At 46.8% G+C, this 17,908-nt stretch overlaps 1 long non-coding RNA gene across 1 annotated transcript; it reads right to left on the reverse strand.

Annotated features, from left to right (window-relative positions):
* Positions 1-401: 401 nt before the first annotated feature.
* On the reverse strand, positions 402-6,354 carry LOC135892729 (uncharacterized). The gene is made up of 3 exons (XR_010562298.1): positions 5,247-6,354; positions 4,366-4,456; positions 402-779 (listed from the first exon to the last, which is right to left on the reverse strand). It is a non-coding gene; the product is annotated as an uncharacterized LOC135892729 (long non-coding RNA).
* Between the last annotated feature and the right edge of the window lie 11,554 nt (positions 6,355-17,908).

The following is a 17,908-nucleotide window of genomic DNA, read 5'->3' on the forward strand; positions in this document are numbered from 1 at the left end:
CTAGTGTGCTTGCCTCTGAGTCGCGGTACACCTGGCACCCTAGGGGTTTGGAGTATTCCACCACCGAGCATCTCCAATAATTACAATCCCACTAGGTGCCCAGCTGCACCTTTAGGTGCCTAAATACCTTTAAAAATCTGGCACTGTCTCTCTGTGCCTCAGTTCCCCATCTGTAAAATGGGGATACTAGCCCTGCCCTGCCTCACAGAGGTGGTGTGCAGATAAACACATTAAAGAGTGTGAGGCGCTCTGATACTAATGTAATGGGGTCCTGAATGAGGCAGAAATTATGGTATGTGATCAGGTAACTAAAGACTTTATCATAATGCATACCCACAAGGGGGGCAAATTAAGGTGACACAGGCTGCCTAATTGTTGGCATTTCTTGGCTTGAGCTTTACTCTTTTCAGGCTTAACATTTGTTTTTTGGCACTGCTTTAATTCTACTTGTATCGCACAGTATCTTACACACACATTGCTTCTTTTTTCACTGCAAACAGCATCTACTCCGACTCAGGACAGCAGCCTAACGTTCAGCCGCTGTCAGTTCGGGATCAGACATTTACAGTACGAGGTGGCGCTGAATGACAACGGTGTCAAAAACACCACTGTGGCAAAGCAGCTCCGCTTTATTCCTCGACGCTGAAGGTTCATGCCAGGTTCACGCTTCGCTCCCTGCAACTCCTGGGGGTTGTTTGAAATGACGTATAGTATAGCGGGGCCTGCAGGTTGCAGTGAGGGATCAGAGCCCCATGGAGTTACGTGCTGTACAAACGGTCCTGAAATGTGAATGTAAAATGGAATCATGAATGGTCACGTGCAGGTGAAGGCACTGATAGGAACTTTCCACTCTGTGAGGAAATGAATACTGAAAGGGGTGGGTTGGAAAGGTGATAAACTGTCATCCTTCTGGGCATAAGAAAGCCTCTAATACAGGGGATTGGACAAAAACCTCCTCCGCATAATTTATATCAGGCTATCTATTTTAGGGTTTTGTACTGTGACTCATCGCTACAGTATCTGGGGCCTTCTATGTCAAATTTATAGCAGTAGCAAAGTCTCCAGTGGACGTCAGGGCGTGTGTGGTTCTTCTCCCTTTTCAGGGTGACATGTAGGAAGATAATTGTCCACTTCTGGATTTCTTGCACCTTTCTCTGAAGCGTCTGGTACTGGCCACTGTCAGAGCCAGTATAGTAGGCTGGACAGCCCGCTGGGCTGATCTGGTACAGTGGGTTCCTATGTTCCCTGATCATTCATATGTCTTTGGCTGAATCTGTGTATTCATGTGTCCAGTATTCAGTCAAGAGCAGATTACACCATAAAACACTAACATCTTGGCATAGTAATGTACACACTGGAAATGGGGCCAGGCTTTGGGGTCATCTTACCCTCCCCCACAATTTGTGAGTATTTGGATAGCGAGGTCCAAATTGGTTCATAGAGCGAGTCCTATTCATGGACATTGCATCTAGAATCGGGGCAGGACTTTCTGTGCATCGTCTCCTCCTTTCGCCTGTTTCCTTTCTCCTGGGTGTTGTAGGAAAGCTGTGTGAAGGAAACTGGGCTTTTGAGAATGCTGAGATCTGTGACCGTTCCAGCTGCCTTCACAAGTCAGGGCCTTAGTCTTGGACTAGCTGCTGGGGAAGAACTGAGTCCAGGGTCTCCTTGTGTGCTTGTTTGCATTTATTTTAGATTGCCTGGTCCCTGGCCATACTGGCTGCTGTGATTGTGCTAGCGACAAGATCTGGCTTGGAAAATGACCTTCCGTACAGTTCTGTGAGACGCATGCTTGACAGCTATTTCATTGCACAGCTGTAGTTAAGGCGGTTCTGCTCTGGGGCGGCCCCAGAAATTCTTCACACAGAACCCACGGCTGAACCACCCTCACTTAACTTAGCAGGGCGGCTCCATAGACACTTTTTTATCTTATACTAGGCAGAACGCCCTTGTGTCCAGGAGCGCTGCCAGCTTTTCTGCTGCCCTAGGCGGCGGAAGGTCCCGTCACCTAAATACCGCCGCGGTCGCCGCCCCCCAAATTGTAGCGCCCTAGGCAACCGCCTAGGTCGCCTAATGAGTTGCGCCGGCCCTGCTTGTGCCCACCCCACCCCCACCCCTGGGCTCCCTGTTACCCCTCTCCCAGTTGCAGGCCCTCACCCCAGCTCCCCATCCTTGTAGCAGGTCTTGGAGCTGTTGCTGAGTGAGTCCTGCAGGCAGAGCAGAGGGGGCTGCTGGAAGTGATGCAAGGCAGGGCACACCCCAGGGGAAGCCCTGGTGCAGGAGCCCACCCTACAACAGCAGCGATGAGGAGCAGCGCTAGCCGGCCCACTGCCCACTCAGGTTTGGCCTTGCAGCCTCTCCATCATGATGGGGCATGGGGGGGCTGCAGGGTCACAACTGATGAGTGGCGTTGCGATATAGTGCACAGGGGTTGCAGTGCCAGGCGTCTCCTCTTCCCCATGACAGTGGTCCATGGAGCCAAACCTGAGTGTTGCTGTGAACCCCATGCACCAGGATGCAGCGCCTCTCACTACTTTTGGCCATGCTGCCCCACCCCATCGTGATAGAGAGGACATTGGACCAAAATTGAGTGGGCAGTGGGCCAGCCAGCGCTGCTCCCCCTCGCTGCTGCCACTGGGCCAGCTCCTGCAGCGGTACCTGAACCAGACCAGCTGGAGCTCAGGTTAAGCAACGGCTTAGGTTGCCCATGCCTTTATCCAACCCTGCCAATGGCACATAACATGCGTATAGCTGCAGGTGCCACTGGTTCTCTTCCTAATGCTGAGAGGAGGTTAAGCAGCAATCATCTCCCTCTGCCACTGCTTTATTTTTCAATAATATTTCATCTTTCTCCTGCAACTGAAGCAGCTGACTAGCTTGTCTCTGCTGCCACCTAGCAGCATTATAGAACGAATGGTCTCTCTTTAAAGCAGAGCAAAGTATATTAAAAGGCCCTGTACCTTCAGCAAAATTAGAGCAGTGCTTGAAGCAGGCTTTTGGCAAGCAGCCGGAGAAGAGCTGCTGCTGGGTTAATGGAAGACTGCCAGATCTGTTAGTTTCCTCTTACAGTGAACAGATGTACCCAAGGGATTCGGTGTATGCATTGCTGCTCCTTAACCCAGCGTCATGCCCCAGATAGTGATAGCTGGCATGACTCTTAAAGAGACCTTTGTCAGGACCTTTGTTGGCAGGACAAAACACTGACAATTGTCCTGCATTGAATGATCGTCTTTCAATTACCATAATGTATGTGCACCGCTGCCCTCTGCTGGGTAGAATCAGAGCTGCTCAGCCATGTCATAAATTGTGCCCTGCTAAAAGAGATTCTCCTTTAGTTTAAGTGCATAGGTCTCTGATTTTCAAGCAAGAGGTTCTGAAGTCCCACGGTTTTCATAAAATTTAGAGTGACCATTGTGGGCAGTAGAGAATGAACACTGAAGTCCTAGACGGGCATAGATTTCTTAATGTTCCCCCCACTCTAACTGATTGTTCCTACTGTGGTGAAATTAAGTCAAAAAACCTGAGTATGATACTCACAAAAGGATTAACCAGCTCTCAGAAGTTGTCCGGTAAGTGCCCTGCCCTCAGAATGTGTCCAGCCAATGAATTTGCTTTGATGCAAGAAGCGTTGCATGAGGTAATGCTTCCACTCTACTCCACACTAATAAGGCTTCAACTGGAGTATTGTATCCAGTTCTGGGTGCTACATTTCAGGACAGATGTGGACAAGTTGGAGAAAATCCAGAGAAGAGCAACAAAAATGTTTAAAGGTCTAGAAAACATGGCCTATGAGGGGAGATTGAAAAAAATGAGTTTGTTTAATCTGGAGAAGAGAAGACTGGGGTGGGAAGAGGGGACATGATAATAGTTTCAAGTACATAAAAGGTACAAGGAGGAGGGTGAAAAATTGTTCTTTTTAACCTCTGAGAATAGGACAAGAAGCAATGGTCTTAAATTGTAGCAAGGGAGGTTTGGGTTTGGACATTAGGAAAAATTTCTAAGGGTCAAGGTAGTTAAGCACTGGAACAAATTGCTTAGGGAACTTGTGGAATCTTGGTCATTGGAGGTTTTTAAGAACAGGTTAGACAAACTGTCAAGGATGGTCTAGTTATTACTTGGTCCTGCCTTGAGTGCAGGGTACTGGACTAGATGACCTATTTTGAGGTCCCTTCCAATCCTACTCTTCTATGATTCTATGTCACTTAGTGCCCTGTTGAGTTCTGGATGAGGCCAGCATAGTCAGCTCTCCTGCTTGAGCAGTTTGAATAGGTCACTCTCAATAAAGCCATTTTTTTCTGAATCACTTCTGTGTTCTTAGCACTCAATGCAAAAGAGGAACTTCAACTTCAATGTCAGCAAACTCCTTACCTCAGCTTCCCCAAAGTTCTGGAAGATCAGTGATTTGGTTTGGGCCTCTCTCTCTCTGGCCAATCAACAGAATCCACAGACACAGGATTTCCTGTTAGAATGACAGTAAACAGTCATCTGGGGGGAGAGATAGCTCAGTGGTTTGAGCATTGGCCTGCTAAACCCAGGGTTGTGAGCCCAATCCTTGAGGGGGCTACTTAGGGATCTAGGGCAAAAAATCAGTACTTGGTCCTGCTAGTGAAGGCAGGAGGCTGGACTCAATGACCTTTCAGTTCTATGAGATAGGTATATCTCCATTAAAAAAAAATCTTAGGGGGTGTTTTATTATTCTAAGTGTGACGGATTGCCCCCCAACTCCCGAGGTGCCACCTGATGTACTGGGGTACCACTGAGCCCGCCTGTTCCACCAGCCTGGGCTCCCTTACACTGTCCTGCTGAGCCAGGCCCTCAAGCCCCCTCCAGCACACACACAGGTAGGGCTACACCCAGCTGCAGAAAGATACAGACACTGAAATCAGCTCTGCCTGGGAAGGCTTCAGCTAAGGAATTGCCCAGCACTCAAGTGCACTCCCCCTCTGGAGGGTAAACCCAAAATTGTATTGTCTTGCGCTGCACAGGGAACTGTACAGCGTAAGATCATTGAAACTCGCCCCCTCCCTCAGTGGGGAGGAAGATCTGCACGGCTTTTTGCCTCCCCAGTTACGAATTCCACAAACTGGTTTTAGAGAAAACAAAAGCAAGTTTATTAACTACAAAAGATAGATTTTAAGGGATTATAAGGGTTAGCAAACAGATCAAAGCAGATTGCCCAGCAAATAAAACAAAAACACAATATAAGCTTAAAATACTACAGAAACTGGTTACAAGTAGTAATTTCTCACCCTAAATGTTGTTTTAGGCAGATTACTCTTGCTTAAAACTCCAGGTTTTTCTTTCACAGGCCAGACACCTTTCCCAGCCTGGGCTCAGTCCTTCTCCCCCACTTTGTCTTTGTTTCTTAGATGTTCACAGCAGTCATCCTGGGCGGGGATTGAGTGAAGAACAAACACTGATTATGTCTCTCTCCTGCCTTAAATAGGTTTTACATATGACAGGAATCCTTTGTTTTCCACTGTGGTTCCCATCCCCCCCAGTGGAAAAATACTGGTATTCTATCATGGAGTCCAGTACCAGGTTACTTAATCACATGACCACAGTGTCAAAGCAGCCATGAATCAGAGGTTGGTTGTAGCATCCCAGGAAAGCTTCTCAGGAAGGTGGGGGATTAGCATCTTCAAAGACCTACTGTTCTCCCTAATGGTCCATTGACTGGTCCCCCGCTAGCCAGTCAGACTTGATTGCATTCTGTCTGGTGGGCATTCCCCAGGTGCAAACACTTTTGCAGTACAGATGTACAGTCAATATTCCTAACTTTAGATACAAAAATGATACATGCATACAAACAGGATAATCATATTCAGCAAAGCAAAACCTTTCCAATGATACCTCACATGCCTTATCTTGCATAAAACATATCATAGTTATGCTATAATCATATTATAACAATATTTCTATGAAGAATATGGGGTGCGGTGTCACACTAGGAACGTAGTCATATTAGATCAGACCAGCGATCCATATATTTTCCTGTCTCTGACATCAGCACTAGCTGTTTCAGAGGACAATGCAAAAAACCCTGCAGAAAGAACAACCTACCAACAGGGAACATTTCTTCCAAGTACCCAGTAGGTAGTGCTTGGTTTATGCCCTGGACTTTACAGGTTTATGCCCCTTCTAAATCTCTAGGGGCCTGGTTCTCATTTGCACTATGCCCTTGTGTATTGAATTGTTACTCTTATAACTCTGGATGATCTTGCCAGCTAGGTAAATGCCCGATCCTTGTCTGAATTGTAGAAACGCTGAAGGCCTACAGGAAGATGCGAATCTGCCTGCCTTAAGATGAGTCCTTCAGGTAAGTTCATTTCAGGCTGACCTAACCTTGACAGTATTCTTCTTAAAAAAAAAAAAAAAAAAAAAAAAGTCACATACAGAATCCATTTCAAAGCCGTAGCGTGCTATCATGGCAACCCAACTCTGCAGTGAGATGGCCGAGGATGACCTCTGAAAATAAACAGCCAGAACAGACATAGCAACAGTACATAGGCTAGCTGAATATTTGTCTAGGAGATAATGGATACTGTTTAATATGAATTGTCTCTATACCTGGATTAGTGCTGTAATCGCTGTGTAAATCAAAGGATTATGGTCCTGTCAGATGTCTGCTCTTATTTATACACCCATTCAAATACAAGACTGAGTGACCTCAAAATGTGTGTCATCCCCTCGCCACTATTAGTTTTTCATTGTAGAGAAAGAATGGAATGTGTTGATTGGTCACTGAGTGAAGGATCTGAATTTAGAAGGTTCCCAGGCAAAGATGACCTGTGCCTGCTGATAGTGGGGTGGGGGGGCAGCTAGCTTCAGCAGAGTTACTCAGCATGCTCAGTAGAATCATAGGACCTGAAAGAACCTCGAGAGGTCATTTAGTCCAGTCCCCTGCACTCACAGCAGGACTAAGTATTATCTAGACCAGCGTTTCTCAAAGTGGGGTCCGCGGATCCCCCTCCCTCCCTCCCTCAACTTCTCCCCCCAATCCCAGCACCTCCGGCATGCCGGGGAACAGCTGTTCCCCGGCATGCCGGAGGTGCTGGGAGGGAGGGGGAGGAGTGGGGAGGGGGCACGCTCAGGGGAGGGGGCGGAAAGAGCCGGGGAGGAGCAGGGGTAGAAAGAGGTAGGGTGGGGGAGGGGCCTGGGGGAAAGGAGTGGAGTGGGGGGCGGGGCCTGTGGCTGAGCGGGGACTGGGGGGTCCACAGAAAAAATTAAATCAAAATAGGGGTCCTTGGGTTGTTAAAGTTTGAGAACCACTGATCTAGACCATCTAGTACAGGGGTCTCAAACTCAATTTACCTTAGGGCCAGTGCCAGTCTTCAAATCCTCCCAGCGGGCCAATAATGTCACTCATGCCGCCCAGAACCCACCCTCCAAAACTCTGCCCCCCAAAAAACTCTCCCCCCCCCCCTCACCTGCCTAAGGCTCTGGGAGGGAGTTTGGGTGGGGGAGGATGTCTGGGGGAGGGGATTGGGGTGCAGAGTGCAGGCTCTGGGAGGGAGTTTGGGTGGGGGAGGAGGTCTGGGGAGGAGATTGGGGTGCAGGCTCTGGGAGGGAGTTTGGGTGCAGAAGGGGTGAGAGGTTGGTCACTGGGAGGGAGTTTGGGTTGGGGAGGGGGTCTGGGGTGCAGGTTCTGGGATGGAGTTTGGGTGCTGGGTGCAGGCTCTGGGCTGGGGCAAGGGGTGGGGGTTCAGGAGGAGGGGGTGGGGTTGCAGGCTCTGGGAGGGAGTGTGTGGGAAGGGGAGGGGTGCAGGCTCTGGGAGGGAGTTTGGGGGTGGGAGGGGTATGTGGGGAGGGTGTGGGGGTGCAGGCTCTGGGAGGGGATTGGGGGTGCTGTACCACTTACTTGGGGCTCCAAGACAGGGCGGGCCAGGGGGCCTCCGTGCGCTGCTGCCCCTAGGCACCACCCCCGCAGCTTCCCATTGGCCGCAGGGGCTCTCAGTGTGGGGGCAGTGCGCGGAGGCACAGCCCCGTCCTGCCCCGGGGCTGCAGGGAAGGGCTGGCAGACGCATGGAGCAAGCGCGCAGGAAGTCGCTCTGCTCCACTGCACTGCCGGTGGTGGGTGGGGCCCCGGGCCATTTTAAATCGCCCGGGGGCCACGCAGGGGGAGGGAGTGCCCGGGAGCGGCAGGCAGGACCAAGGGAGAGACCCGGCCCCAAAATTGCTTGAGCCCCGCGGGCCACATTGGGGAGGTTCTCGGGCTGCAGATGGCCCGCGGGCCGGGACTTTGAGACTCCTGTTCTAGATAGATACAATGTTCCGAGCTTCTGTGTCCACCACCTGCCTGAAGTTATCTTTTCCAGTCCTTTTGTCCATCTCTGTTAAGTTAACTCTCTGAGCTGCCCCCCATTTCTCCATCAGGCAACACAGGAGCCAAGCAGGAGGAGAAATTAAAGCCTACTGAAAGATGAGTAGTTTAGAAGCTGCTGCGTGGTTTCACCCACGCTGATCCAGCCAGTGGAATTGAGTGAAGACACCCGGACTCTGTCTGATATGGCTGGTGATCTCTCTTGCCTTTGCTGCTGTCCTCAGTTGGAACAGATCACCCTCTTACTGCCTCCCATTCTAATCTTTTAAGGCTGGAAGGTGGGAGTGGGTCCAGGATATCTAGTGGAGGAACAAAGAAATAGAGGAGGAGGAAGAGGGTTGGAAGGCAAAAAAAACATTAAGGCGGCATTTTCATGCAGCATAAAGACAGGCTTAGCAGCAGCTATGTGATCACTGTACTGCAGAATTAATCACATCGTACATGGGCCAAATCCTGTGGTTCTCATTGAAGTCAAGGGGAGCTGTACCATTGATGTCAATGGGGGTAGGATTTGGGCCCTAGCTATTCTTGGAACTATTCTTGGAACTGCTCTCCAGCTCTCTTCGTCTGCTGGACAGTAGATCTCTAGAGCATTAGCAGCTGATAAGAAACTGGTAACATTCTGCTTGCTTCATACTGATGGAATGTGGGGACCCAAGTTGGCTCAGTAGTGTGGGAAAACCTGGAGGTTGTGTGAGCTCACTGAAGAGCTTGCATAGCTCCTTATTGTTTGGAAGAGGAGGAGCCATTTTAGCTATGTACTGTATGGAGCTCTAGCTCTATGCACACTGCCTTTGAAACAATGCAGAAAGATTAGTGATACCTGGGAGCACAAATGGTGCAGAGCATGACATGCTGGTAGCAACACTTGGATCCTAGCTAGACTAGTGCTAATGCTGTTTCTAGATACAAACATTTCTAGTATACAGGCACCCCATGAAGCATGAGATATGATTGCCCCAATTTTGACATTTAGTAAGGACTGCTTGGTGTCTAAACTATAGGACTGGGAGTGAGAAGATCTGAGCTCTATTTCCACCTCTTCCTCATATTTCCTGTGTGAGCTTGGGAAAATCATTTAACGGATGACATTAAGATGGCTGAGATGTTTAATGCCTATTTCATTTCAGTCTTCACTAAAAAGGTTAATGGTGATCAAATACTCAACACAATTAATATTATTAACAACAAGGGGAAAGGAATGCAAACCAAAATGGGGAAAGAAAAGTTTAAAGAACATTTAGATAAGTTGGATGTATTCAAATCAGCAGAGCCTGATGAAATTCATCCTATGGTACTTAAGGAACTAGCTGAAGTAATCTCGAAAGCAATTATCTTCGAGAACTTGTGGAGGACAGGTGAGGTCCCAGAGGACTGGAGAAGGGCAAATATAGTACCTATCTTTAAAAAGGGGAACAAAATGGACCTGAAAAATTATAGACCAGTCAGCCTAACTTTGACACCTAAAGAGAGATTGGAACAAATTATGAAATCAATTTGTAAGAATCTAGATGATGATAGGGTTATAAGGAATAGCCAGTATGGGTTTGTCAAGAAAAAATCATGCCAAGCCAACCTAATTTCCTTCTTTGACAAGTATCAACTAACAGATGTATTGGAGCATAAGCTTTCATGGGTGAATACCCACTTCATCAGACGTGCTCCAATACATCTGTTAGTCTTAAAGGTGCCACAGGACTCTCTGTTGCTTCTTTGACAAGGTTACTGGTCTAGTGGATGGGGGGAAGCAGTAGATATGATATAATCTTAATTTTAGTAAGGCTTTTGACACAGAGCCACATGACATTCTCATAAGCAAACTAGGGAAATGTGGTCTAGATGAAATTACTACAAGGTGGGTGCACAACTGGTTGAAAGACTGCACTCAAAGAGTAGTTATCAATGGTTCATTGTTCAACTGGGAGAATGTATCTAATGGGGTCCTGCAGGAGTCAGTCCTGGGCCCAATACTGTTTAATATTTTCATTATTGACTTGGATAATGGAGTGGAGAGTATGCGTATAAAATTTGCAGATGACACCAAGCTGGGAGGGGTTGCAAGCACTTTGGAGGACAGGAGTAGAATTCCAAATGACCTTGACAAATTGGAGAATTGGTCTGAAATCAACAAGATGGAATTCATTAAAGACAAGTGCAAAGTACTTTACTCAGGAAAAATCAAATGGACAATTACAAAATGAGGAATAACTGGTTAGGTGATAGTACTTCAAGGGGTTACAGTGGATCACAAATTGAATAGGCGTAAACAGTGTGATGCAGTTGTGAAAAAAAGCCAATATACTGGGGTGTATGAACAGGACTGCTATATGTAAAACACAGGAAATAATTGTTCCACTCTACTCAGTGCTAGTGAGGACTCTGCTGGAGTACGGTATCCAGTTCTGAGTGTCACACTTTCAGAAATATGTGAATAAACTGGAGATAGTCCAGAGGAAAGCAACAAAATAGATAAAAGGTTTAGAAAACCAGACCTTTGAGAAAAGGTTAAAAAAAACTGGCCATGAGAAAAGAAGACTGAGGGGGGGACTTGATAAGTCTTCAGATATGTTAAGGGAAGTTGTAAAGAGGACTGTGATTCATAGTTCTCCATGTCCACTGAAGGTACGACAAGAAGTAATGGGCTTAATCTCCAGCAAGGGACATTTAGGTTTGATATTAGGAAAAACTGTCCAACTGTAAAGGTAGTTCAGCTCTGGAATGAGGTTCCAAGGGAGGTTGTGGAATGCCCATCATTGGAGGTTTTTAAGAACAGGTTGGACAAACACCTGCCAGGGATGATCTAGGTTTACTTGGTCCTGCCTCAGTGTAGAGGGCAGGACTTGATGACTTCTTGAGGACCCTTTCAGCCCTATATTTCAATGATTCTCCATGCCTCAGTTTAATAGGGTTAGAAGACATGAACTCTGAGGAAAGAATTGGGCATGCTTACTCGAGAGAGGAGAAGACAGAAAGGGGACATAACTGTTCAAATATGTTAAAGGTTATTATAAAGAGGATGGTGATCAATTGCTCACAACGTCCACCAAGGATAGGACAAGAATTATAAATTATAAATTATTGGCTTTATCTGCAGCATGGGAGATTGAGGTTAGATATTAGGAAAAGCTTGATGACTATTAGAATAGATAAGCACTAGAACAGGTTACCTAGGAAAATTGTGGAATTCCCATCCTTCGAAGTTTTTAAAAACAAGTTAGACAAACACCTATCAGGGATGATCTAGATATACTTGGTCCTTCCTCAGCACAAGGGGATGAATTAGATGACCTCTTGAGGTTTCTTCCATCCCTACATTTCTATGATTCTGTAATAATACCTTCTGCCACACAGGAGGATATACACCTCTACCCCGATATAACACTGTCCTCAGGAGCCAAAAAATCGTACCGTGTTATAGGTGAAACCGCGTTATATCGAACTTGCTTTGATCCGCCTGAGTGCACAGTCCCACCCCCCCGGAGCACTGCTTTACCGCGTTATATCCGAATTCATGTTATATCGGGTCGCGTTATATCGGGGTAGAGGTGTATTCATTAATATTGGTAAATACAGTGAGATCCTTGGTATTGAAATGCAAGATGATGTTATAACTACAAATGGTTATAAAATTAACCAGCCCTTTTTAACGCTGTGGTCTTTTCTTTAGCTTTTGATATCCTACAGCTGCATATAAAAAAGAAAGGTTTCAGAGTAAGTCACTGTATTTGGATCAGATCATATTTCAGAAAAAGGTCATATTCCACCTTGAATGGGGGGGGTGGGAAACAAGGACCAAATATTAGTCTCCATGTTGTTCTTTTTTTATTTGGCCTTTCATGAGGCTTTTTCTGTTCTATGTGTTTGTGAATGTGAGTCTGGAATTACTGCCAGCATTCTTCCCTCCAGGCCAACGCCTACACCTGAGTCAGCAGCTTGCGTTAGTCTGCAAACACTATGGGAAATGTCCATAAAATGCTTCCCACCTCAGAGGAGAAAACAACCCATTGTAATTGCAAAGTTATGCCAACGCATAATTGCAACTGCAAAGTTACAGATCTAGGAGCACGGAATGCAGGTCATACCTACCGAAGGGGGGACAGTACCCTAGAAAAGTTTCGGGGCAGTTCAATAATCTGAAATATTTTGAGTCCTGTCAAATCAACCTGAAATGAAATAATTTATTTCAATTTGCATGAGAGAAAAATCATTTTTTTAACAAAATCAAAATTTTCCCAGTTTAGTAGAGACAGCACTTTCAATCAGCAAGTCATTTTGATGGAAAATTGCCAAGCAGCGTTAATTACAATACCCAAAACACACCTTTCCCAATCCCAGCAGAGTTCCTGAAACTACAATCTCCCTGGAAGGCTCAGACTGTACTGGGAAATCAATTCCAATGCACTTTATTTAGGCCCAGCTCCTCAGAGCTATTTAGGTGCCTAACTCCCATTGATATTCATGGTAGCTAGGTGCCTAAATACATTTGAGGATCTGGCCTTAGCACTCAGTGAGACCAGAGATGGGTACATGCTGCAAAATTCAGATTTCCTCAGTGTTTGGGGTGATTGGATCTGAGGATTTGGTTCAGCTACTTATAGAAATAGAAGCCAGCTACAAAATTCAGATTCCCAAATACACGTTCCCTCCCCAAAGTTTTGGAGTGTTGGATCTGGGGGGTTGGTTTCCTGCATTATGGAGATGGGTGACCAACTGAATTAAGATCCTGATCAGAATTCCAAGTCTCTTCCCAGCACTGAGCTTTGGAGGTGTTCGGGTCAATCTCAGTATAAGACCTGTTTTGTTTTTAATCTCATTCCCGCTGTTACTAAAATAGGCACCTGCACCACTACCCTTCCTGCCCTCTCCCAATCCACTTCTGGAGATGCTGATGACCAGAGACCATTAATATCTCACTGATGCCCTGCCACAATTTACCAGCAGGTTTACTTCCTCTCCTACAAATAACGAGACTCTATGGCACTGTCTGTCAAATTCAAGGTGGGACAGATAGCCCTAGACTATGCATGGAGCATAGCTGGAGCGTAGAACATCATTAGGCATATTTGTTATACAAGAAATGTCTCATTGATTTTACTTAATGTCGTTTTTTCTTTGAAGTGAAGGCCATTACGTAGCAATAATGCATGGCGAGGCAACCAGTTACACCAGAGACCCATACGCTTCTGATGCCTTGGGGAGGAAGAGTGCCCTTAGCCACATGAGAAGCGTGGGGGCGGGGGTTGTCTATCAATGTGTAAAATGGTTGTAATGAAACCAAACCAGTTTGCTCAAAATGTGGGCCAGGCTCTCTAAGGTTTATGCGCACTTTGAGCTGGTTCATCATTAGGGAGCACTTGGTGGTTTCGCATAAGACCAAAGTCAGCTCTATCTGCCAAGTCGGGATTTGAGATGTTGGATTCCTTCAAAGCAAAATTCTGGAGGCAAAAGTCCCTATGAATTAAACCTATTGACTGGCAATCTATATAGCATGTGGCACCAGGTGGAAGCAAGAGCTTTCCAAAAAGCGTGGGGAAAGACAGTGTAGTTTGTATAAGATCTATGGTGATCCCCTGAAAACTCTTGCTGGAGAGGGGAAGGCCTCCAATGCCCACTGGTGGGAATAAGTTGCAGAAGAATACCTGAGCAACATGAACTAAGTGTACCCTGATACAGTGATGTCTTCCTGAGTCTATTCATCTCAATGGCTTGATAACTCTGAAACCAAAAGGTGACCCTTGAAATATCAGTATTGTTAACTATTTCACTACAGACCATTTTATCAAGAATATCCAGCTCATGTGTTCATCTCACTAGCTGCATCTACTCTTTGCTTGGCATCACACATCCCATTTGCCCGCTATGACACTGACAGACCAATGGGTCAGAGCCATAGATTAATTCACTGATGTGTTAAATAGCATTGTCTTCACTTATCTGTAACCTGTTGATTGCTATCACATTATATTATGTATATCCCTGTAATTAGATAGCCCTAGATTAGAGTGTGTGCTAGTGTTAAAATGAGAAGAGGTTTGACATGTAAACTTCATGAAAACTAATGAAAGATTGTTGTTTGCTGGTACATTACATTTATTCCTCAAAGAAACCTTGAGAAGTGTTAATGAAGGGCTTAATGGCTGCAGGGCCAGCTCCAGCATTTTTGCCGCCCCAAGCGGCGGGGGGGGGGGAAAAGGCGCGATCGGAGGCACTTCGGCGGCAGCTCTACCGCCGCCACTTCATTCTTCAGCGGCAATTCGGCGGCAGGGACTGAGGGATCTGCCGCCAAATTGCCGCCGAAGAGCTGGACGTGCCGCCCCTTTCCATTGGCCGCCCCAAGCACCTGCTTGCTGCGCTGGTGCCTGGAGCCGGCCCTGAATGGCTGTAACCAGAAATGCTAACTTCAAAGCAAGGGCCATTGTGTTCGACAATGAAAATTCACAGACTCAACCTACATTTCCTATGCATCAAAACCCACGTGGGTGAAGACACTGTTCAGCTTGTTTTCTGGAGAAGCTATAAAATGGATTTCAAGGAATGATCCTGTATCTCTGGACGGTTTGGATGCCAACAGGGTGGAAATACTGAGTGAGTGGACAGAGATCCCTAGAGCTATTCTAGGTGCCCTAACAGATTTTTGGAACTGGCAGATTACTACATCTCGGCAATCGTTTTGGATTTACAAACTTTGACTCACCTGTTAATTATTTTACCTGCTTTAACCTCTCAATAATTCTCATTTCTTTTTCTTAGCTAATCTTCAGTTTGTTTACTAGAGGATTAGCTACTAGCATTGCTTTTGGTATAAGATCCAGAGTACCAGTTGACCTAGGGGTAAGTGACTGACCCTTTGGGGTTGGGAGTAACCTGAAGTGGTGTGATTTTTGGTTTATGTGACCATTATCACTAAGTCCAGTTTGTCGGGGTGGCAAGATAGGCTGGACAGCCCAACGGGACTGCTTGTAACTCCATGGTCAGACTAATATAGTGATCCAGGAGTTCACATTTGTTACTAGCTTGGTGAAATCTTATTATAGAACATACCACAAGTTTGACATGTCTGCCCTGTTTTCTGACAGTCTGACCTGAGATTGACACTCAGTTGTGAGCCATTCCAGACTGTGTGACACCCTTTGTCATCTGCCAAAACTTCCAGTTTTGCCCTCTGATACCACCTATGATGCAGTTACGTGCAGTCAATACCAAACCCCTTGGCAAATAGGAAAATAAAAATGTGGGGACCACATAACATCTGTAGAATTGACTATCAAAGCAAATAACACTGGGGCCACTTCTCTGATGGTTCTATTCATTTCCATATTTAATTAGTTTAAACACGTACATGTATTAATTAGAAGGAAGCTACTGCAGAATCCAGGAACCTTGCTGAAGAATTTAGAGCCAGCTTACCACGTTGTATAGAGGTCCTTGACTGCAGTATTAGCACAAATGTGGAAACTCCATAGGTCTGTCTGCTTAGAGATATTTGCTTAGCTGAAAATGGCTGTTTCATTGAAATGAATGACAGATGGTATCCAGTGCTAGATAAAACTAAGAATATGCAGCTACAATATATCCTGTCATGTTGAACATACAGTACCAGTTACTGACATACCAGGCATACTACAGATACACCTTGGATGTTGTGCTGTCTGCTAACCCTTTCTGGCCAAACTAGTTACACTTGTATTTATTTTTCAGTAAGTGATTTTTTTTGGCATTGACTAGGCCAAGGTGATAACTTGTGAATAAAACTAGCCTGAATCTGAGCAGCTGGTCCTCCATGGAGGGCTGAAGTAATAGTTTGTAGCCCCATGTAGAGGTGTTTATCTGTAAAAGGGGCTCTGTTAGGGGTAGCTTCAAGAGAGGTGTGACCTGGGGAGCGGAACACAGGACTGGGGTCTTTTGGGGTCCAATACAGGCTCTGCTACTGACTGCCTCTGTGACTTAGGGGAGGTTAGTCACCTCTATGGGCCAAATTCAAAGGGAATGTAAATGTATCTGACAGTGGTTAAAGCTGGTCCTCCCCAACAGAAGCCCGGGGAGAACAAGCCGCTTCACTGCCCAGGCTGGCATAAGAGGGTTTAATTCACCTGACCTGGCACCAGAGCAAGTGAATCTGGGCCAATATTCATAACCCCCCTGGAAGACATAAACCAGCACATAAACACTGATGATTCATTCTTTTCTAGAACTTTGTCCAGTCTTGATGTAGGGCTGATAAACCAGCATCTTGCACAGGCACTAAAACTAAAAAGAACTGGATACTTTTATGGACCTGTAATGGGGCACACTCACCCCGCACTGGATGGGGAAGGGTTAACTCCTTATTGTGGGCTGAAGAAGTCACACCCCCACTTCCCTACTGGGCATGCTCCAAATGCAGTACTAGTATAAAAGGGAACAGCCTAGTTCAGTCAGGGCTGACTGCCGAGGAGGAAGGACGCACCTTGCAGGATGCAGCCCGGGAGCAGTGGGAACCCCTAACCGCGGAAGCCAGAGGCACCGAGACTCAGACAGACACCCGGCTACCTGTGGATGCACTGAGAAGCCTGGAGACCACGACAACACCTTGACTACTGCTCCAAGAGACCTGTTAGGAACTAGCTAGAGTCCTGAGGGAAGTCGGCATGTTTCGGTTGGAGTTCTGCTGACTCAGTGGTGGAACACCTCACCACTGTTAGGGCCCTGGGCCGGGACCCGGTGGAGCAGGGTGGGTCCAGGTCCCCCATCTCTGGTCACCACCTACCCATTGGCTCTGGCCACAAGGCCCATTGGTTCTGGCTGCTAGGCCTTACCGCTCTGCAGATAAGGGCAACCCCATTGGCTCTGGTCACTAGGCCTTACCATCCTGTGGACAAAGGCAACTCTACTCACTGTGGGCACTAGGCCTTACAGCCCCGCAAGCGGGGGCAACTCTACTGACTCTGGCTGTTGGGTCACACAGCCCTGAGAGGCAGGGCCATCCTATTGACTCTGGCCATTGGGCCATTCAGCCTTGAGAGGGGGCATCTGTATTGACCCTTGCCATTAGGGCTTCTAGCCCGGAGGACAAGGACAGCCGAATTGGCTTTGACCACTAGGTCATACCCTCTGGCGGCAAATTATATTGACTCTAGGCATTATACCTCACCATCCTGAGGTAGAGGGCAGCTTAGAGGAGGGGGTGCACTCACCCTGCACTGGACTGGGTTCCACCACCCCGTCACAGGGCCATTAACTCCATCCAGATCAGGCACAATGGCACAGGTGGCAAGTAAGTGCCCAGCTGCCATGGAAGGACAGTGGGTGTTGGGTACCCAACTGCCATTTGTGCCTGGGAAAAATCTCCCTCCCATCTCATGCTGTGAATGCTCTCAGATCTCACAAGCTAAGCAAGGTGGGTCAGGGTTTGGATAGTGCACTTTCCAAGAAAACATCAGTGCCGCAGGAAGTGGAACAGATGTTGCAGGAAGTGGCACTCTTCCTTCTGTGTCAGAACTGACACAGTGCCCCCGCATGGTTTTTTTTTCTTTAGTTGAGACACAAAACTAAAGTCCTGACCTCCATGGTCACTAAAGATATCATGGTTTGGTTTGGTTTGGTTGGTAT

This window comes from Emys orbicularis, chromosome 1 (genome assembly GCF_028017835.1).
Source record: "Emys orbicularis isolate rEmyOrb1 chromosome 1, rEmyOrb1.hap1, whole genome shotgun sequence".
NCBI lineage: Eukaryota > Metazoa > Chordata > Testudines > Emydidae > Emys > Emys orbicularis.